Source organism: Lepus europaeus, chromosome 8 (genome assembly GCF_033115175.1).
Source record: "Lepus europaeus isolate LE1 chromosome 8, mLepTim1.pri, whole genome shotgun sequence".
Classification (NCBI taxonomy): Eukaryota; Metazoa; Chordata; class Mammalia; order Lagomorpha; family Leporidae; genus Lepus; species Lepus europaeus.
Window position 1 is genome coordinate 19,179,583 of NC_084834.1, and position 22,286 is coordinate 19,201,868.

The 22,286-nt window shown below is 39.0% G+C and overlaps 1 pseudogene; it reads left to right on the plus strand.

Moving 5' to 3' along the window:
• The window catches only part of LOC133765228 (N-alpha-acetyltransferase 15, NatA auxiliary subunit-like), a 66,155-nt pseudogene that overhangs the window by 23,180 nt on the left and 20,689 nt on the right, over positions 1–22,286 (plus strand).

Genomic DNA, 22,286 nt, shown 5'->3' on the forward strand with positions numbered 1-22,286 from the left:
GGAAACTCCTGGCTCCTGCCTTCAGATGGGCACAGCTCTGACCATTGCAGCCAATTGGGGAGTGAGCCAGTGTATGGAAGACCTCACTCTTTCTCTCTCTCTGCCACTCCTTCTCTCTCTGTGTAAATCTGACTTTCAAATAAATAAATACATCTTAAAAAAAGAAATGACAAGATCAAAATTAAACGAAGTTAAATGACATTAACTGTCAAGCCAATTAAAAACCAGTCAGTTTGAAAAGATTCTTAAGAATTTTCTAAAACATTAAGTTGTTCACCTTACAGCAAAACTAGAAAATGTATCACAGAAGGTGACAAAAAAATCAAGATTTTCAATGGTAGTTATTATCTATAAAATACTATCACAGAAATGTGAAAATCTAGAAGAAAAGAAAAATAAGTGGAAAAAAAGCAGTAGTAAGCCACAAAAGTCACGTAGAAATCAATATTGTAGAGCAGAGTCAATAGAAAAGTGAAAACAGAACATTGGAAAAAGAACAAGGCCAGCACCGTGGCTCAATAGGCTAATCCTCCAACTTGTGGCGCTGTTACAGAGTTCTAGTCCCGGTCGGGGAGCCGGATTCTGTCCCGGTTGCTCCTCTTCCAGGCCAGCTCTCTGCTGTGACCCGGGTGCAGTGGAGGATGGCCCAAGTGCTTGGGTCCTGCACCTGCTTGGGAGACCAGGAGAAGCACCTGGCTCCTGGCTTTGGATCAGCGCGGTGCACCGGCTGCAGTGCACCAGCCGCAGTGGCACTGGGGGGTGAACCAACGGAAAAGGAAGACCTTTGTCTCTCTCTCTCACTGTCCACTCTGCCTGTAAAAAAAAAAAAAAAAGACCTCTCTCTCTCTCTCTCTCTCTCTCTCTCTCTCTCTGTGTGTAACCCTGACTTTCAAATAAATAAATAAACCTAAAAAAGAAATAACTGTGCTTTATTCTTGAATGTTATTTCTATCTGATAGTAAATTATTATTCATTTTCCTAATTAAGGATAGTCTCAGGGATTATAGGAACAGCATTGATTAAAATTATTTTGTGACACTTTTTCAGATCAAGTTTGATTTTGATTTAAGTTCTCTTTTGTCTGGTTGAGCTTTGTTGGCAATTATTTCCTAAATTTTGCTTCTCCTAAAATGCTTTTATTTTTCAAAGGCTACTGTATTAGACCCTTAATAAGCTATGGTTTTGGATGGTCCAGATTCCTGTCTTTAATTTGAGTTCTAGAAGCTTTGTTTTGCCACCCTGAGTGCTCTCAATTTCTTTCACATGCAGCTTGTGCCTGAAAAACATTTGATTTCTTTTATTTTTTCTATTTCTTCTCTCCTGCTCTTTCTTCAGTATCCTGTTTAGGATTTGCTACTTGACCTTGTTCTACTATATTAATTTCTATATAGCGTTTCTGGCTTACAATCATTTATTTCAACTTGATTTTTTTCTCTTCTGTATTTTTTATATTTCATTTAAAAGATCATAGCGAACAACTCCTTTTCAAGTTCTTGATTTTCTGTCACCACATGTATGCACTTTGAAGATGCACTTTCTATTTGTTAAGATAATTCATCTGATATACTTAGCATATTCTTGTGAACAGCAATTTCAAATTGATTGTTTTCTAAGTCTTACCATTTTCATATTCATTTAACTTCACTATTGTTAAGAGTTTCCTAAAATGAACTGAGATATAACAACTGTTTTGATGAAGTTGTTCCATTGTTTTTGCTTGTTTCTTGATTCCAACATTTATGTCAGAATTTTCAATTTCTTTTTTTTTTTTTTCTTTTTTGACAGTGACAGAGAGAGACAGAGAGAAAGGTCTTCCTTTTGCGGTTGGTTCACCCTCCAATGGCCGCCGCGGCTGGCGCACCGCGCTGATCCGATGGCAGGAGCCAGGTGCTTCTCCTGGTCTCCCATGGGGTGCAGGGCCCAAGCACTTGGGCCATCCTCCACTGCACTCCCAGGCCACAGCAGAGAGCTGGCCTGGAAGAGGGACAACCGGGACAGAATCCAGTGCCCCGACTGGGACTAGAACCCGGTGTGCCGGCACCACAAGGCAGAGGATTAGCCTAGTGAGCAGCGGCGCTGGCCAGAATTTTCAATTTCAAGCATTTTAATTAATTTTCTTTTCAGCCATATCTGTCTATTTTTGGGTGCAAAGGTGTTTGATCAGAACCCTTTTTTGTAATATTCTTGTCTCCTGTTCTTGTCTTAATTGTCCCTGAGTGTCTGCTTTTCTGCAAGTTCTGATCCCATGGTGTTTCTTGATCTTCCTCTTCTAATTTTGATGCAGGCACAACACCACTGTTACTGCTTTTCTGCATCAGTAAGAGCTAATTTGTTCTTATTCACTCCCTCCCTTGGAGAACTTGCAATAGCTTCAATATCTTTTTTTTTTAAACCATTGTTTGCATTATCCTTCCTTCCTTTGTCAATTAACCATCCACACTGATAGTTGAGGGCTATAGTCTTGTGGTAGAAATCACTAAGCGTCATTTTGGAATATGATTTCTACTAAATGATACGTTATGATTCAGTTATTCTTAGCAAAGTGATTCTAGGCCAGGTATCACGAGAACAGGTCCAAATAAAGTTATGGCATGCTGCCTCTTCATCCCATATTTGATATTGTGATCTGGTCACTTCTTTCTTTTTTTATTAAACTTTTATTTAATGAATATAAATTTCCAAAGTACAGCTTATGGGTTACAATGGCTTCCCCCTCCCCAAACTTCCCTCCCACCCACAATCCTCCCCTTTCCCGCTCCCTCTCCCCTTCCGATCACATCATGATTCATTTTCAATTCTCTTTATATACAGAAGATAAGTTTAGTATATATTCGGTAACGATTTCAACAGTTTGCCCCCATATAGCAACATAAAGTGAAAAAAAAATACTGTTGGAGTACTAGTTATAGCATTAAATAAGAGTATACAGCACATTAGACAGAGATCCTACATAATATTTTTTTTAAAAAAATTAATTAATTTTCTATGCCATTTCCAATTCAACACCAGGTTTTTTTTTCTTTTTTCTTTTTTTAATTAAAATTTTATTTAATGAATATAAATTTCCAAAGTACAGCTTATGGGTAACGTTACAATGGCTTCCCCCTCCCAAAACTTCCCTCCCACCCACAACCCTCCCCTTTCCCGCTCCCTCTCCCCTTCCAATCACATCATGATTCATTTTCAATTCTCTTTATATACAGAAGATCAGTTTAGTATATATTAGGTAACGATTTCAACAGTTTGCCCCCATATAGCAACACAAAGTGAAAAAAAAATACTGTTGGAGTACTAGTTATAGCATTAAATAAGAGTGTACAGCACGTTAAAGGCAGAGATCCTACATCATATTATTTTAAAAATTAATTAATTTTCTATGCCATTTCCAATTTAACACCAGGTTTTTTTTTTCATTTCCAATTATCTTTATATACAGAAGATTGATTCAGTATATAATTAGTAAAGATCTCATCCGTTTGTACCCACGCAGAAACACAAAGTGTAAAAATACTGTTTCAGTACTAGTTATAGCATCTCTGCACATTAGACAACACATTAAGGACAGATCCCACATGGGATGTAAGTACACAGTGACTTCTGCTGCTGACTTAACAATTTGACACTCCTGTTCATGGCGTCAGTAATCTCCCTAGGCTCGAGTCATGAGTTGCCAGGGTTATGGAAGCCTTTAGAGTTCGCTTTGATCTTATTCCGAGGGTCATAGTCAAAGCAGAAGTTCTCTCTTCCCTTCAGAGAAAGGTACCTCCTTCTTTGATGGCCCCGTTCTTTCCACTGGGATCTCACTCACAGAGATCTTTCATTTAGGTCTTTTTTTTTTTTCCATGGTATCTTGGCTTTCCATGCCTACAATACTCTCATGGGCTCTTCAGCCAGATCCAAATGCCTTAAGGGCTGATTCTGAGCCCAGAGTGTTGTTTAGGACATCTGCCATTCTATGAGTCTGCTGTGTATCCCACTTCCCATGTTGGATCTTTCTCTCTCTTTTTGATTCCATCAGTTAGTATTAGCAGACACCTGTCTTGTTTGTGTGATCCCTTTGATTCTTAGACCTATCAGAGCCATCAATTGTGAACTGAAATTGATCACTTGGACTAGTGAGATGGCATTGGTACATGCCACCTTGATGGGATTGTATTGGAATCCCCTGGCACATTTCTAACTCCATCATTTGGGGCAAGTCTGATTGTGCATGTCCCAAATTGTACATCTCCTCCCTGTCTTTTTCCACTCTGAAATTTAACAGGGATCACTTTCAGTTAAAATTTAAACACCTGAGAATAATTGTGTGTTAATTACAGAGTTCAACCACTAGTACTAGAACAACAACAACAACAACAACAACAACAAATACTAAAAAGGATAAAGTATTACATTGTACATCTAGAGTCAGGACAAGAGCTGATCAATTCATTGTTTCTTATAGTGTCCATTTCACTTCCACACGTTTCCCCTTTGGTGCTCAGTTGTCGCCGATCAGGGAAAACAAATGATATTTGTCTCTTTGGGACTGGCTTAATTCACTCAGCATGATGTTTTCCAGATTCCTCCATCTTGTTGCAAATGACCGGGTTTCATTTTTTCTTACTGCTGTATAGTATTCTATGGAGTACATGTCCCATAATTTCTTTATCCAGTCTACTGTTGATGGGCATTTGGGTTGGTTCCAGGTCTTAGCTATTGTGAATTGAGCTGCAATAAACATTAATGTGCAAATGGCTTTTTTATTAGCCAAATTAATTTCCTTTGGGTAAATTCCAAGGAGTGGGATGGCTGGGTTGTATGGTAAGGTTATGTTCAGGTTTCTGAGGAATCTCCAGACTGACTTCCATAGTGGCTTAACCAGTTTGCATTCCTACCAACAGTGGGTTAGTGTCCCTTTTTCCCCACATCCTCGCCAGCATCTTCTGTTGGTAGATTTCTGAATGTGAGCCATTCTCACCAGGGTGAGGTGAAACCTCATTGTGGTTTTGATATGCATTTCTCTGATGGCTAGTGATCTTGAACATTTTTTCATGTGTCTGTTGGCCATTTGGATTTCCTCTTTCGAAAAATGTCTATTGAGGTCCTTGGCCCATCTCTTAAGTGGGTTGTTTGTTTTGTTGTTGTGGATTTTCTTGATTTCTTTGTAAATTCTGGTTATCAACCCTTTATCTGTAGTATAGTTTGCAAACGCTTTTTCCCATTCTGTCGGTTGCCTCTTCACTTTCCTGACTGTTTCTTTTGAAGTACAGAACCTTCTCAATTTGATGCAATCCCAAATGTTAATTTTGGCTTTGACTGCCTGTGCTCCTGGGGTCTTTTCCAAGAAGTCTTTGCCTGTACCTATATCTTGCAGGGTTTCTCCAATGCTCTCTAATAATTCGATGGTTTTGGGTCGTAGATTTAAGTCTTTAATCCATGTTGAGTGGATTTTTGTGTAAGGTGAAAGGTAGGGGTCTTGCTTCAAGCTTCTGCACATGGAAATCCAATTTTCCCAGCACCATTTATTGAATAGGCTGTCCTTATTCCAGGGATTAGTTTTGGATCTTTGGTCAAATATAAATTGGCTGTAGATGTTTGGATTGATTTCTGGTGTTTCTATTCTGTTCCATTGGTCTATCCATCTGTTTCTGTACCAGTACCATGCTGTTTTGATAACAACTGCCCTGTAGTATGTCCTGAAATCTGGTATTGTGATGCCTCTGGCTTTGTTTTTGTTGTACAAGATTGCTTTGGCTATTTGAGGTCTTCTGTGTCTCCATATGAATTTCAGCATCATTTTTTCCAGATCTGAGAAGAATGTCTTTGGTATCTTGATTGGTATTGCATTGAATGTATAAATTGCTTTTGGGAGAATAGATATTTTGATGATATTGATTCTTCCAATCCATGAGCATGGAAGATTTCTCCATTTTTTGGTATCCTCTTCTATTTCTTTCTGTAAGTTTTTGTAGTTTTCATCGTAGAGATCTTTAACGTCCTTGGTTAAGTTTATTCCAAGGTATTTGATTGTTTTTGTAGCTATTGTGAATGGGATTGATCTTAGAAGTTCTTTCTCAGCGTGTATTTCTCTTATCTGTGTATACAAATGCTCTTGATTTTTGTGTATTGATTTTATATCCTGCTACCTTACCAAACTCTTCTATGAGTTCCAATAGTCTCTTAGTAGAGTTCTTTGGGTCCCCTAAATAAAGAATCATATCATCTGCAAAGAGGGATAGTTTGAGTTCTTCCTTCCCAATTTGTATCCCTTTAATTTCTTTTTCTTGCCTAATAGCTCTGGCTAAAACTTCCAGAACTATATTGAATAACAGTGGTGAGAGAGGGCATCCCTGTCTCGTACCAGATCTCAGCGGAAATGATTCCAACTTTTCCCCATTCAATAGGATGTTGGCCATGGGTTTTTCATATATTGCTTTGATTGTTAAATAATGTTCCTTCCATACCCAGTTTGCTTAGAGTTTTCTTCATGAAAGGGTGTTGTATTTTATCAAATGCTTTCTCTGCGTCTATTGAGAGAATCATATGGTTTTTCTTCTGCAGTCTGTTAATGTAGTGTATTACGTTGATTGTTTTGCGAACGTTGAACCATCTCTGCATACCAGGGATAAATCCCACATGGTCTGGGTGGATGATCTTTCTGATGTGTTGTTGCATTCTATTGGCCAGAATTTTATTGAGTATTTTTGCATCTATGTTCATCAGGGATATTGGTCTGTAATTCTCTTTCAATGCTGCATCTTTTTCTGGCTTAGGAATTAAGGTGATGCTGGCTTCATAGAAAGAATTTGGGAGCATTCCCTCTTTTTCGATTGTTTTGAATAGTTTGAGAAGAATTGGAGTTAGTTCTTCTCTAAATGTCTGGTAGAACTCAGCAGTGAATCCATCTGGCCCTGGGCTTTTCTTTGTTGGGAGGGTCTTTATTACTGTTTCAATTTCTGTGTCAGTTATGGGTCTGTTTAGGTTTTCTATGTCTTTCTGGCTCAATTTAGGGAGGTTGTATGTGTCCAAGAATCTGTCCATTTTTCTGATAGATTTCCCTGTTTGCTGGCATACAAGTCCTTGTAGTAATTTCTGATGATTCTTTTTATTTCTGTGGTGTCTGTTGTTACGTTTCCATTTTCATCTCTGATCCTATTGATTTGGGTCTTTTCTTTTTTTCGTTAGTTGGGCCAATGGGGTGTCAATTTTGTTTATTTTTTCAAAAAACAAGCTCCTCGTTTGGCTGATTTTTTGTAATGTTTTTTGGATTCAATCCTGTTGATTTCTTCTTTGTTTTTAATTATTTCTCTTCTCCTACTGGGTTTGGGTTTGGTTTGCTGCAGATTTTCTAGATCCTTGAGATGACTTGAAAGCTCATCTATTTGGTGCCTTTCCAATTTCTTGATGTAGGCACCTATTGATATAAACTTTCCTCTTAACACTGCTTTTGTTGTATCGCATGGGTTTTGGTATGTTGTGCTTTTATCCTCATTTACTTCCAGAAAATTTTTGATTTCTCTTTTGATTTCCTCTATGACCCATTGTTCATTCAGGAGCATGTTGTTCAATCTCCATGTGTTTGCATATGCTCTAGGGATTCCTGAGTTACTAGTTTCCAATTTCATTCCTTTGTGGTCTGAGAAGCTGCATGGTGTGATTCTAATTCTTTTGAATTTGCTGAGACTTGCTTTATGGCCTAGTGTGTAGTCAATCCTAGAGAAGATTCCATGTACTGCTGAGAAGAATGTAAATGCTTTATGTGTAGGGTAAAAAATTCTGTAGATATCTGTTAGATCCATTTGGGCTATAGTGTTGTTTAAATCTACTGTCTCCTTGTTGATCTTCTGTCCTGATGATCTGTCTATCTCTGAGAGTGGAGTATTGAAGTCCCCGAGAACTATTGTATTGGGGTCTAAGTCTCGCTTTAAGTCTCTTAACAAGTCTTTTAAATAAACTGGTGCCCTATAATTAGGTGCATATACGTTGAGAATCGTTATATCTTCCTGTTGAATGGATCCCTTAATCATTAAATAGTGCCTCTCTTTGTCTCTCCTAACAGTTTTTGTGTTAAAGTTTATGTTGTCCGATATTAAGATGGCTACGCCCGCTCTTTTTTCATTTCTGTTGGCATGGTATATATTTTTCCAGCCTTTCACTTTCAGTCTGTATGCATCATTGTTGGAAAGTTGTGTTTCTTGTAAGCAGCAAAAGGATGGGTTTTGTTCCTTAACCCAATCAGCCAATTGGTGTCTTTTAACTGGACAGTTCAGGCCATTAACATTCAATGTGACTATTGAGAAGGAGTAACTTTGCCCTGTCATTTGCCAAAGATATTTTCTAATATATGGTTTGAGATTCCTGTGATCATTTGCTGTGAGGTTTCCTTCCTTTACCTTCTTTCATATTGGTTACTGTGTTTCTGTGTTTCTGTGTGTAACACATCTTTAAGCATCTTTTGCAGGGCAGGATGAGTGGCGACAAATTCTTTCAATTTCTGTTTGCTGTGAAAGGTCTTTATTTCATCTTCATTCACAAATGAGAGCTTTGCAGGATATAATATTCTGGGCTGGCAGTTTTTCTCTCTTAGTACCTGGGCTATATCTCACCATTCCCTTCTATCTTGTAGGGTTTCTGATGAGAAGTCAGCTGTGGGTCTAAGTGGAGATCCTCTGAGAGTAATCTGGCGTTTCTCTCTTGCACATTTTAGAATCTTTTCTATATGTTTCACTGTGGTGAGTTTGATTACAACATGTCGTGGTGAGGATCTCTTTTGGTCATGTTTATTAGGGGTTCCTGTACTAGGATGTCTCTGTCCTTCTCCAAACCTGGGAAATTTTCTGCTAGTATCTCACTAAAAAGGCCTTGTAATTCTTTCTCCCTCTCCATGCCTTCAGGAACTCCTAGAACCCGAATGTTGGGTTTTTAAATAGTATCCTGTAGATTCCTGACAGTATTTTTTAGATTTCTAATTTCCTCTTCTTTTCTTTGATTTGACTGTTTCCTCTTTCCTGTTCTCTGTCTTCTAAGTCTGATATTCTCTCTTCTGCTTCACCCATTCTGTTTTTAAGGCTCTCTAATGTGTTTGTCATTTGATCTATTGAGTTCTTCATTTCATTATGGTTTCTTGTCACTATCACAGTTTCATGTTCTACTAGTTGTTTCATTTCATTTTGATTCCTCCTTAATATTTCATTTTCATAGGACAGATTTTCCATCTTGTCCATTAAGGACTTCTGTAGTTCAAGAATTTGTTTTTGAGAACTTCTTAATGTTCTTATCAATTTTTTGAAATCTGCTTCTTGCATTTCCTCTATTTCTTCATCTTCTTAATCTTGAATTGGGGTGTCTTGTTCATTTGTGGGCATCATAATGTCTTCCTTGCTCTTGTTACCTCAGTTTCTGCGTTTGTTGTTTGGCATGCTGGAGATAATATATGGGTTTTTTTTTTGCTGTGGTGTTTTTTTTTTTCCCCGTTATACTATGCCTCTAGATTAAGTGGGCTGTCTGCTTTGATGGATCCTTAGGCTGTGATGGGTATGGCCAGAGAGCTCTGTTTGATTCTTTAGGTTTAAGCGTGTGCCAATTGTGACTCACCCAGATTGTTCTCTCCCTTGCTCGATCTCTCTCTCTCTCTCTTTTTTTTTTTGACTCAGTTGGGAAGTAATTCCGCACAGCTGAGTGGAATTGAGGGTAGTTGAAATATGGCCTCTGTGAGTATTCGTTTGATCTACCCCTGGGGCCACACAAAGAGTTTATGCAGCCCTCAATGTGTTCTCAAGTTTCTCCACAGACCCAAGGTTACCGAGTTTGGGTACTCTGTGAGTTCGCTCGCCCCCCCTCAGATTTTCACAGTCTCAGATCGTTAGCTCCACCTGCTTTCACTAGATTCTAGCCTCCTGTTATTTCTCCCAACCAGAGTCAAGTTTTTTCTGCTTGGCTACTGGCGGTTGCCGCTTTACATATGTAAAATGGCTCCTGCTCTTTGTCTTGCTCGGCTTTGTAAGGTGAGTGGAGACAGAGGCTAGTGTCTGTGCTGGTTCCCCTGATTTATTCTTTTTATTTCTCTCCTCCAGTCAGCCTGGTGAACTTTGCCCAGTGGGGCCTCAGGCCTCCTTTTGCCTTTCCCCGCCAATATCTTGGGTATCTGAGTTTTTTGTCTTACCTCCCTTTCCCGCACTGGCGAGATTCTGCGGCTGGGCTCCCGTGGCTGGGCTTCCACGTGGTGGGCTCCCTGTAGGTCCTCTGTGTCACATCCACTAGATCCAGAAGCATTTCCTCTGCAGTTTTTTTCTTGAGTCTTTTCCTGAGGCTACAGTAACTCCACTTTTATTAAACTATCTTTTCCTGGACTATCGGTGCGCACCCTCACTATCCGCCATGTTGGCTCCGCTCCCCAGTAACTTTCTTTGTCAATTTTCTGTAAAGTTGATCTGACCATTGACGAAAATGGAGTGATGATGTGTCACATTACTATTGTACTATATTCTATGTCTCCCTTTAGATCCATTATATATATAGCAAATACATGTTAAATAGCCAGGCCTGGCATCAGGTGCATATATATTTATTATAGTCATATCTTCCTGTTGAATTGATTCCTTAATCATTACATAATACCCTTCATTGTCTTTTTAAACTGCTTTTGTGTTACAGTCTATTTTGCTGGATATTCACATGGCTAAAACTTCTCCTTCCTATCCATTAGCATGGGATACCTTTTTCCATTCTTTCACTTTCATTCTGTGTGTATCTTTGTTGGTGAACTGTGTTTCTTGTAGGAAGTAAATAGATTGATCTTGTTTGTTAATCCTTTCAACCCATCTGTATCATTTAATTGGAGAATTTAGGTAATTTATATTAAATCTTACTATTATTTGAATGGTGTGGTCCTGAGGTGGGAACCTCTTAGTTGACTTCCATAATATTTTCTGTTGAACACCAAACTGTGATTACAATTTCCACAACAAAGTATCTATAGCAGAGGACTCATACACAGATTCCTGAGTGAAGTTGTGTTGTGCAGCTTCACACAATGTTCTATACTGACCTCTGCTAAAAGTCTCAATTTTGGATCAAATGATAATGATTTTCTAACCTTTTGTTTTTTAGGGCAAGGATGAGAATTTTTTTTTTGCTAGGGGCTATTTGGATATTTATAACATGCATGGGCTATATAAAATTATCAACTTAAAAGCTAGCCTGCTATATTTGGTCAAACATTTCATTAAATTTCCCTAATGTGATACCTGGAATTGCTTTTATTTGGGAAGGTATGTGATATAAGCTGATATTAATAACATTGCTACTCACAACTGTTTTTCCAGGTTTGTGTCAGTCTGGAGCACAGTTGATTCTTTGTGACGGTAAGTTCTGAAAAGAACTGCTTGCAGCAGTAAATTGTTCTAAACATAGATCCATATTTCAATGCATTTCTCCTCAAAACGGGAAGTTCATCATTGCTTATGTAACATTTATAGAATTCTGGCTGTGGGAGGTTGTTATACCTAGCTTTCTGCTCATCAGCACTTTGCCACTGAACGATTTCATGTTGTAGATTATCAGGCAAATCAGCTGATTTCTCATTGAACAGAGTAGCAAAGATGTTCAATTCCATTGGTTTATTTTTCACATCCTTGAATCTTCCTTAAATACTTCAATTAGTTTAGAACATTCACCAGTTTATTAAAGTGTCACGAAAGTCTTTTATCCTTCCAGAGTGGGGAAATACACCATGTTCTTTCTTTCTTTTTGATCTTTCCACAGCCTTAATTTAACTTCAAATAATTTCATATTTGAAAATAGGGAGCTGAGAAGCTGGTTGGGGTCCTGCTGGTTGGGATCCTGCAGCTTGGCATTCGTCTCTTGGAGGTACTTGGTAGTATCCACCATGAAAGCTAGATCTCACAGCTTTTGCTATCACTGAGGTCCCTTGACGTATTTTCCCCTTCATCTACATGAATTGCTTAACTTCATTCTATATTTCATAAAACCTCATGGGCTTGTTCCTGCAACTCAGCTACCGCACTCGCAGTGATACATAAGATCACCATACTCAAAGTCAAGATCCTTCAATAGCTCCTTAAACTGGCAGCTATTAAACCCTCTGCTTTTCACAAAATATATGCATGACACTACTATTGACATTACATCGTTGAGCCTCAAAGACTGTACACAACGACTTTCTTGGTGTATAATACAGTGGCATATACTTGAATCACATGGATCAAGACTGAGATGACTCAGTTCTTTCTTAAAAAATACAATTAATCATTGTTGTGAGCAAACCATGGGTGCTGGAGCTCCATCTGTAGTAAGGCCATTTAACTTTTCAAACGTTAGCTTTAGTATTTTCATTGCTAAAACAAGGCTGTCAGACAAGTCCTCACATCTTGTGCCATGCATGGATACCAGCAATGCAGGTCTTGCATATCAGACTCTGCAGTTGTTCCATGAACAGAAATGGGCAGTTGATCTGTATTTGTTATGTCCATGGTCTTATCAAAAGCTAGAGAGAAAACGTGGACATTTTCTACAGAATCCTTTGGTGTTTTTTCTATCTATATCTGAGTCATAAACCTGATCTGGCCGGCACCGCAGCTCACTAGGCTAATCCTCCACCTGCGGCGCCTGCATCCCGGTTCTAGTCCTGCTTGGGGCGCCGGATTCTGTTCTGGTTGCTCCACTTCCAGGCCAGCTCTCTGCTGTGGCCAGGGATTCAGTGGAGGATGGCCCAAGTGCTTGGGCCCTGCACCTGCATGGGAGACCAGGAGGAAGTACCTGGCTCCTGGCTTCGGATCAGCATGGTGCGTTGGCCATGGTGGCCATTTGGGGGGTGAACCAACGGAAAAAGAAGACCTTTCTCTCTGTCTCTCTCTCTCACTGTCTAACTCTGTCAAAAAATAATAAAAAAAAGAAGAAACCTGATCAATATCGTTCTCTGAAACAAACTGACAAATTCAAACAATTTCACTTAGCTTGGTTCTAACCACTCTGCAGCAGCCACCATGTACTATTTCACAAACTGGGCCTCTGTGTGAGGCCACAGCTTCCTTGAAATTAACTTGTCCACTAAAAGTCTCATCTGAGTAATATTGTCTCTGTCAGAGGGTGACCTAGTGAGATTGCCATGTTGTGATTCCAAACTTCGCTGAAGAGTGTTGATCTTATCCAGATGCACTTGACCTCCCAATTCTTTGTTCATCACTTTTAAAATTTTTAATTAGCTTTTAACAGATTCAGTGTGACTCATAGAAAGATTTCTAAGAACATAATGTTATTAGCTTCCTCTCTTTTTTCCTGTCTCCTCCTGTCTTGCTCCCACCCTCTTCCTTTCTCCTTTTCTGTTTTTTTTTTTTTTAAGTTCTTGAGATAATACATTTTAGTTAAATTATGGTAAATGTGCTTAATACTTCACCAAATAAGAAGTTTAACAAATAAAAATAAAAAATAACATCATTCACTGGGAATAGAGAAAACGACTATAAACAATAATTGAATGGAAAAATAGCCATTTCACCCATATACAGTAAATTTTCAAGTAATTACAGATCAAAACTATAGTAGTATAATATTCTTTTTTATTTATTTATTTGACAGGTAGAGTAATAGACAGTGAGAGAGGTCTTCCTTCCGTTGGTTCACCCCCAAAATGGCTGCTACAGCTGGGGCACTGCGCCAACCCAAAGCCAGGAGCCAGGTGCTTCCTCCTGGTCTGCCATGCGGGTGCAGGGGCTCAAGGACTTGGGCTATCCTCCACTGCCTTCCCGGGCCACAGCAGAGAGCTGAACTGGAAGAGGAGCAGCCGGGACTAGAACCAGCACCCATATTCGATGCTGGTGCCACAGGTGGAGGATAAACCAAGTAAGCCACGGAGCCGGCCATAGTATAATATTCTTAACAATTGTTTTGACAAAGTTATAAAACAGCTTTACAGATTTATATTTGCAGCAATACTGATGCACACACAGACATTACTTTCTTTGGTTATTGTTTCTATTTGTAATTTTTAACTTCTGCATATAAGAGAGAACATGCAGTATATGTATTTCTGGGTCCTGCTTATTTCACTCAACATGATATCTTCAATATGTGTCCATTTTGCTGCAAACGATAGATATTCGTTTTTTATAGTTCCATTGTCTATATATGCATTTTCTTTATCCATTTATCTGATGATGGTTGGTTCCAAATTTTGCCTATTGTGAACAGTACCACTATTAACATGGTGATGCAGGTACTTTTTGATACATTGTATTCAAGTCTTCTGGGTATATACCAAGCAGTGAGATTGATGGATCATATGGCACATCTATTTCTAGTTTTTTAAAGGAATCTCTACATTGTTTTAAACAATGGCTGCACTAATTTACAATCCCACCAACAGTGGATAAGTGTTCCCCTTTGTCTACAAGTGCTTGTCATCACTTGCTACTCTCTGTTTTGAATTTTAGCCATTTTGAGGAGAGTGGAGGTGTTATCTCATTGTGGTTTTGATTTGCATTTCTTTGATGGCTAGTAATTTTAAGGATTTTCTCTCATACTTGTTGGCCATTTGTATAACTTCCTTTTAGAACTGTTTGTTGAAGTCCTTTGTCTAAACTTGATTGGTTGTTTTTTTGCTGTTGAGTTCTTTTTAAGCTACTGATAATTTCTGGATATTAGTCTTTTGTTAGGTGGTTTGTCATATTTTTTGCCACTCTGTTAGATGTTTCTTCACTTTATTGATCATTTCCTTTTCTGTGTAAAAATTTCTGAGTTTGATATAGCTCTATTTGTTTGACTTTGTTGCCTGTGTTTTGGGGGGTCTTGACCAAGAAATCATTCTCTACATCAAAGTCTTGGAGTGTTTCCCCTATATATTCTTCCAGCAACTTCATCATCTTGGTCTTAAATTTAGGTACTTGACCATCTTAAGTTGATTTTTGTATATGGTGAGAGATATGGATGTAGTTTAATTCTTCTACATCTATACGTCCAGTTTTGCAAGTGTTTGTTAAAGAGATTATCCTTACTTCACTGTATGGTCTGAAGACTTGTCAAAAATTAATTGGCCATATATATGTGGATTAATTTCTGAGCTCTCTATTTTGTTTCATTGATCTTTGTATTGGTTTGATGATAGTAACAAGCTGTTTTAATTACTGTAGAATTCTAGTGTGTTTTGGAATCGGGTATTGTGATGCTTCCAGCTTGGTTTTTCTTGTTCAGAATCACTTTGGCTATTTGGGGTCTTTTGTGATTTTACATTATTTTTAGAATTAATTTTCCTAACTCTGTAAAGAAATGCCAATGGTATTTTAACAGGAATTGCATTGAATCTGTAGATTGTTTTAGGTAGTATAAACATTTTAATGAAATTGATTATTCCAATCCATAATATATTTCCATTTTTTGTGTGTGTCCTTGATTTCTTTCATTAGTCTTTCATTCACTTCTTTGGTTAAATTTATTCCAAAATATTTGATTATTTTGTGGCAATTGTGAATGCAATTTTTTTCTTGACTTCTCTTTCTGTAGGTTCATCATTAGCATTTTTGTATGTTTATTTTATAACCTACAGCTTTACTGCATGATTTATCAATTCTAACAACTTTTTGATGCAGTTTAGGTTTTTACATGTACATCTGCAAACATGGATAATTTGGCTTCCTCTTTTCCAGTTTTGATGGCAATTCTTTCCTCTCCCTAATTGCTCTTGCTAAAACTTCCAGTACTGTATTGAATTTGAGTGGTGAAAGTGGATATCCTTATTTTCTTCCAGGTCTCAGGGGAAATGGTTTCAGCTTTTCCCCATTCAGGATGATATTGGCAGCTGTTTTGTGATATGTAGCACTTATAATTTTGAGGAATGTGTCCTTTTTACCTAATTTGTGGAGGGTTTTTGTCATAAAGGGATATTGAATTTTATTAGATGCTTTCTGTCTCTGCTGAGATGACAAAATGGTTTTTATTCTTCATTTTATTGATTTGATTTATGATGTTATTGATTTGCAAATATTGCACTACTTTTGCATTTCTCATATAAATCCCACTTGACTGTGATCTCTAACCTTTTTTATGTGGTTTTTGATTAGGTTTGCTAGTATTTTGTTGAGAGTCTTTGCATCTACGTTCATCAAGGATATAGATCTGTAGTTTTCTTTCTGTGTTGTGTTTTTGCTTGGATTTGGTATGAAAAGTAAAGCTGGACTCATAAAACAGTTTGGCAGAATTCACTCCTGTTCAATATTTTGGAATATTTTGAACAGTATTGGAGCTGCTTCGTTCAAAGTTTTGTAGAATTCAGTAGTAAAGCCACTGAGTCTCAGACTTTTCTTTCAAGAAATGCTTTTGATTATTGCTTCAGTTTGAATGCTTAGTATGAGTTTATTCAGATTGTCTCTATCTTACTAATTGATTAATTGAATTTTCTATATCTTCTTGGTAGGTTATTTTAATCCAGGAATTTATCCATTTCTTTGAGGTTTTCCAGTTAGCTAGGATACAGTTCTTCAGTGTAGTTTCTTATGATCCTTTGTATTTCAGTGCTGTCAGCTGTAATGCCTCCTTTTTCATCTATTGTTTTATTTATTTGAGTGTTTTCCCTTTTTTTATCCTTTGTTAGTCTGGCTAGAGCTTTATCTATATTTTTATCTTTTTAAAAAAACAATGTTTTAATAATATTTCTTTTGTATTTTTTTGTTGTTGTTGTTTCTGTTTCATTTGGTTTTGCTCTTTTTCTCTCTTCCTGCTTATTTTGGATTTGGACTTGTTTCTTCTTCTTCTTCTTCTTCTTCTTCTTCTTCTTCTGCTTCTGCTTCTGCTTCTGCTTCTGCTTCTGCTTCTTCTTCTCTTTTTTACAGGCAGAGTTAGTGAGAGAGAGAGACAGAGAGACAGAGAGAAGGTCTTCCTTCCGTTGGTTCACCCCCAAATGACCGCTACAGCAGGCATGCTGTGCCGAGCCAAAACCAGGAGCCAGGTGCTTCCTCCTGGTCTTCCATGCGGGTGCAGGGCCCAAGGACTTGGGCCATCCTCCACTGCCTTCCCGGGCCATAGCAGAGAGCTGGCCTGGAAGAGGAGCAACTGGGACTAGTACCCAGCATCCTAACCGGGACTAGAACAGGGATACAGGTACCACAGGTGGAGGATTAGTCTAGTGAGCTGCGGCACCCATTTCTACGTGTTTTTCTAAGTGGGAGAGCAAAAGAGCTTCCATTGACAGGTACACTTCCCAAATGGGCACAATGGCCAGCTCTGGCTCAGACTGAAGCCAGAGAGCTAGGAACTTCACCTGGGTTTCCCACATGGTTGTAGAGGCCTAAGGACTTGGGCCATCTTCCTCTGCTTTCTTAGGTGCATTATCTGGGAGATGGGTTGGAAATGGGGCAGCCAGGACATGAACCAGCACTGACTTTACTTTCTGTGCCATAGTGCCAGCCCCAACTTGACACTTTCTCTTACTGTATTTGGATTCCTTCCTTTTCTTAAGAATTTGATGACAATTTTCCATGGAGAAGACCATTTTGCATGAATCTGCTTGGGGTTCTTTGACCTTCCTGTAACTGGATGTCCACGTCTATTTTAAGATATGGGAAATTTTCAAGTATTATTGCATTCAGCAGGTTCTCAGTGCCTTTTTCCTTTTCATCTCCTTCAGGAATACCAGTAATATGAATATTTCATCCTTTAATGGTATCTTAAATTTGGCTAGTTTTTTCTTTCTTTACTTCTTTTATTTATTTCATCTGATTGGGTTATTTCAAAATTCTTGTCCTCACAGTCAGAAATTCTTTCCTCCACATAGTCTATTCTGCTGTAAAGCTCTAAGTCATATTTTTATTTAACTGACTGAAGATTTAATTTCCCAAATTTACATTTCATTCTTCTTAATGAGTTCTATGTCGTTAGCAGTGTTTCCATTCATATCACTCATTGATTTCCTCATTTCTTTAATCTATCTGTGTTCTCTTGCATTTCATTGAGTTTCCTTACATTATTACTTTTTTTTTTTGACAGGCAGAGTGGATAGTGAGAGAGAGACAGAGAGAAAGGTCTTCCTTTTTGTCGTTGGTTCACCCTCCAATGGCCACTGCAGCCGGCGCACCACGCTGATCCAAAGCCAGGAGCCAGGTGCTTCTCCTGGTCTCCCATGCGGGTGCAGGGCCCAAGGACTTGGGCCATCCTCCACTGCCTTCCCGGGCCATAGCAAAGAGCTGGCCTGGAAGAGGGGCAACCGGGACAGAATCCAGCGCCCGAGCCGGGACTAGAACCCGGTGTGCCAGCGCCGCAAGGTGGAGGATTAGCCTGTTAAGCCATGGCGCCGGCACATTATTACCTTGAATTATATGTCTGAGCAATTCTATTCTTCAGTTCCAGAGGAGTATTGTGTACTTTTAGAGGTGTCATGCTACCTTACTTCTTCATGCTTTCTGTGTCCCTACATTGATATCTGCTCATCTGATTTATTCATCCCTTCTTCTTTATGGAGTGGGTATTATTGTAAGAGTGTTATGGTTTAGCTGGAATGCAGAGTATCACTTGGCTTGTTGCTTTGGCTTTGGTTCTAGGTGAGCCCATGAATGTAGTCTCTTGAGTGATTTTTTGTCTTAATTTATGTCAGCTATGTCTATACATGACACAGTGTACTAGTCTATAGTTTGTAGGGATAGAGTGTGGCTTTGAGATGAATAGAGCTTTCCTTAGGTGTGTATCTTTTGTCCTCAGAGTGTTTAGTGTCAGTCTCCCTGATGAATGTGACTGCCAGGGCCTTGTTCTTCGTGCTGAGTGAGATAGGGGTGGGTGCTCCCTTGTCCTTCTGGCAAGCCTGAGTAATTCCAGGGCTTATTGCACCAAATGGTTTGGTTCTAGGACTCTGTGATATGGATGGACCCTTTCTCAGGTCTTGCTAGGAGAGTGCAACCTGTGCAGTAGTTTATATTACCAACCACTCTCATCCTAGGACTAAAGGATTTGAACTTACAGGGTAACTAAAAGGTATACTGGAGAGTATGAATCCAGAGAGGTAGAATGCTGGTAGGCTCATCCCTACATACTCCAGGTAGATTCCAGAGGCACTGAGAAATTTGAATGAATTTTTACAATCCTTATGTTGTTGGATATAGTGGGGTCAATACCCAGATCTGCTAGCATGGGAGCAGATTTTTATGGGCAGCCTCTGGTTAGCCCCTAGAATCTTGGGTGAATCCCATGGCTCATGTAGAGTGCATGTGCATAGCTCTGGGGCTAATGCCCCTACGCTCCCAGAGTTGTTGGATGCAAGGGATCTGTCCTTTCCCACATGTTACCCTGACTCTGACTATGTTGCTTGTAGGAGAACAGTCACGTTGTGTGACTTTGCACTGCTGAGTATCATGCTGTGCAGGAGTAGGGGAGGGAAAGGAATCAAGGCTGCTTTCCTGCTCCAAGCCCGGGAGTTGCTCGGACCCCAGTCAGCTCTCCCAGGTGATGAAAAATCACTGGGTGACTGTGGAATTTCCTCTGAGCTAAAACCGCAAGTGGTGGGGCACATGGCAATGACTTCCTGCATTGACTTGGTAAGATGGTGGCTCACAGCCGGCAGCCACCTGTGCCATGGGTGGCTGGCTGTAGAGGTGTCTGTGTCTTCTTTCCTCTTGTCCCTGAGAGTTTTCTTTGTTTTTCATTCTTCATTGAAAATTTTTGTCAGACCCCTGAAAATGTTGTCTGTCCTTTGTTCTTTTCATATCCCAGAGCAGTTTATAGTAGGTTGGCTATACCTATTCGGCCATTTTGGATCTGTATTTATCATGTTTTGAGCTGTCATGATGCCCAGATTGACTTTTTTCATCACTACTAATGTATCACCATGAACTAGGCACACAGATTTGACTTTATCTTCAACAAAGAAGTAATCATTTGTTCATTTCTCAGGAAAAGATGGACACCCCGCATGTTTTCTTTGTAGTACCATTTTAACATGTCACACTCCTTAAGTTTTGATGACTATCCGGTGTGTGAGTTGCTGGTGACAGATTATTTTTTTGACTGCTGTTCTGATCCTCCATCTTGGATTTGGAACATATTCAACATTCATATCTTTGGCTTTTGAGATCTTTCCTGGGTGCTGAAATCTCCTTAATGTTCATCTTAGATTCAGGTTTTGTGAGGATTATTGATCGTGGCTGTGTGGATAATGATTGGATTGGATTTAGTCTGTGTACAACATCGATTCCATTATTGAATGCAAGATCATCCATGTTGGGTAGAATCACGTAACTGCATCTCTTCTTGTCCTTACCAGATCACTGTTGTTTTGCCACAGCATGTTAACGGTTTTGTTAAGTGTACATTCCCAGTCTGCCTGGCAGTGACTGTCCTCTGAGTCACCACAATACATGCAGATGGACAACAAGTGTCGGCAAGAGCCACATATGTCTGTCCTGCCATGTACTCACATGGGTCCTGTGTGATGGATATCCCTAGCTTGTCTCTCAAAACTTATGTTGCTATTACAATTCTCTCAATATAAACTTATTTTGCTATGAAAAAATCTCTCTAATTTATTCAATTTTGAGTCCTGCCAGTGATTGCCTTTGCAGAGCCAGATCAAAGGATTTCTCAGAGTTGAGGGCTGGACATTCCTGTCCATTCTAGAGAGAACTGCTTAGTCTTTTTAGATTCTGTTGTACTGGAATCTTAGGATGCTGTCATTTTGAAAAATCCAGATTCCAGATTGTTAATTTCTAGTTCCCTCTGACTTCTTTTGGAAATTTTACTCTTCTCTAGGTGATTCACTTTCCTTGAAATACGTTCTTCAATCTTCTGTTTAACCTTGCTACTTGACCACATGCTACCCTACTCACTTCTATGTAACTTTTGAAGTTTACAATTTATTTCCACTTCTTTTCCTTTTTCCACTTTTCCCACTTCTTCTCTCATGTTTTTATTGACAATAACTTCTGTTGAAGAACTTGATTCTTTGTTTCTAAATGTATATGTTTTAAAGATGATGTTGCCAGTTTTGCTGCAAACTTATCAATCTAATATTTTATTCTGAATTGCCCTTTCAAACAGATTGTTTTTGAAATCTCCTTGAGAGTTACACTCTCCATTTTCAAATTCATATGACTTCTTTCTTGACATTGGTAGCAATTTATGTAATCAAATTGAGACATAACAGATTTTTCTGTAGGTGTTCCATTTTGCTTACTTGCTGTCTGATTATAACTTTTAACTCAGACTTTTTACTTCTAAGCAAAGGTCATTGTTCAGAATCTCCTGTTGTAATATTCCAGAATCTTGTTGACATGAAAATTGCCTATGGATATGTTTTTTCCATTCTGTATCCTCAGAATTCCAAGGAGAGTCTTGACTTTTGTCTTTCCCAATCATGGTGCAGATATTATATTTTAAAAATTATTTTTGTGGACTCCATCAATAAGTCAGTTTGTTATTGTTTTGTCCCTCTAGAGCACTTTGACTAATTCAGTATATCATTTTCCATTTTTGCATAGATTGACTTTTCTTGATCAAAATATTTTCTAATTGTTGTTAGTATCTTGAGGTCAGAATCACTATGTTCTGATTTGTAATAAGGTTTCTATATAATACTAGCTATGCTTAGGATTTGTACAAGTGTTTTTAGGTCTTTAGGGAAAACCTCATAGTAAAAGGACTGAGTAAGTCGCTGTTGTACAGTGTCACCAGGTAAAGTCTGGCTTTGACCTCCGCTAGCCTCTCTTTAGTTTTGTTTAGGTCAGTTGACAATGATATCCTAACTTCATTCTACAGAGAATTGCTTGTGCTTTTCAATATCTCTTGTATTAGAAACTCAGGGTACTATCATTTTGGAAAATTCAGATACCAAATCTTTATTTCTGCATTGCATCTGATTCTTATAAAGTTGTGAATTTTATCTTTCTTTTGTTGTTGTTGTTGTTGTTGTTGACAGGCAGAGTGGATGGACAGTGAGAGAGAGAGACAGAGAGAAAGGTCTTCCTTTGCCATTGGTTCACCCTCCAATGTCTGCTGCGGCCAGCGCACCGCGCTGATCCAAAGCCAGGAGCCAGGTGCTTCTCCTGGTCTCCCATGCGGGTGCAGGGCCCAAGGTCTTAGGCCATCCTCTACTGCACTCCCCGGCCACAGCAGAGAGCTGGCCTGGAAGAGGGGCAACCGAGACAGAATCCGGCTTCCTGACCAGGACTAGAACCCGGTGTGCCGGTGCCGCATGCGGAGGATTAGCTTATTGAGCTGCAGCGCCGGCCATGAATTTTATCTTTCAACAGCTTTCAGTGTCTAGGAATTTCTGCTTGTGTCTGTAGAAGAAGACTGACTTCTGTTAATTTTTC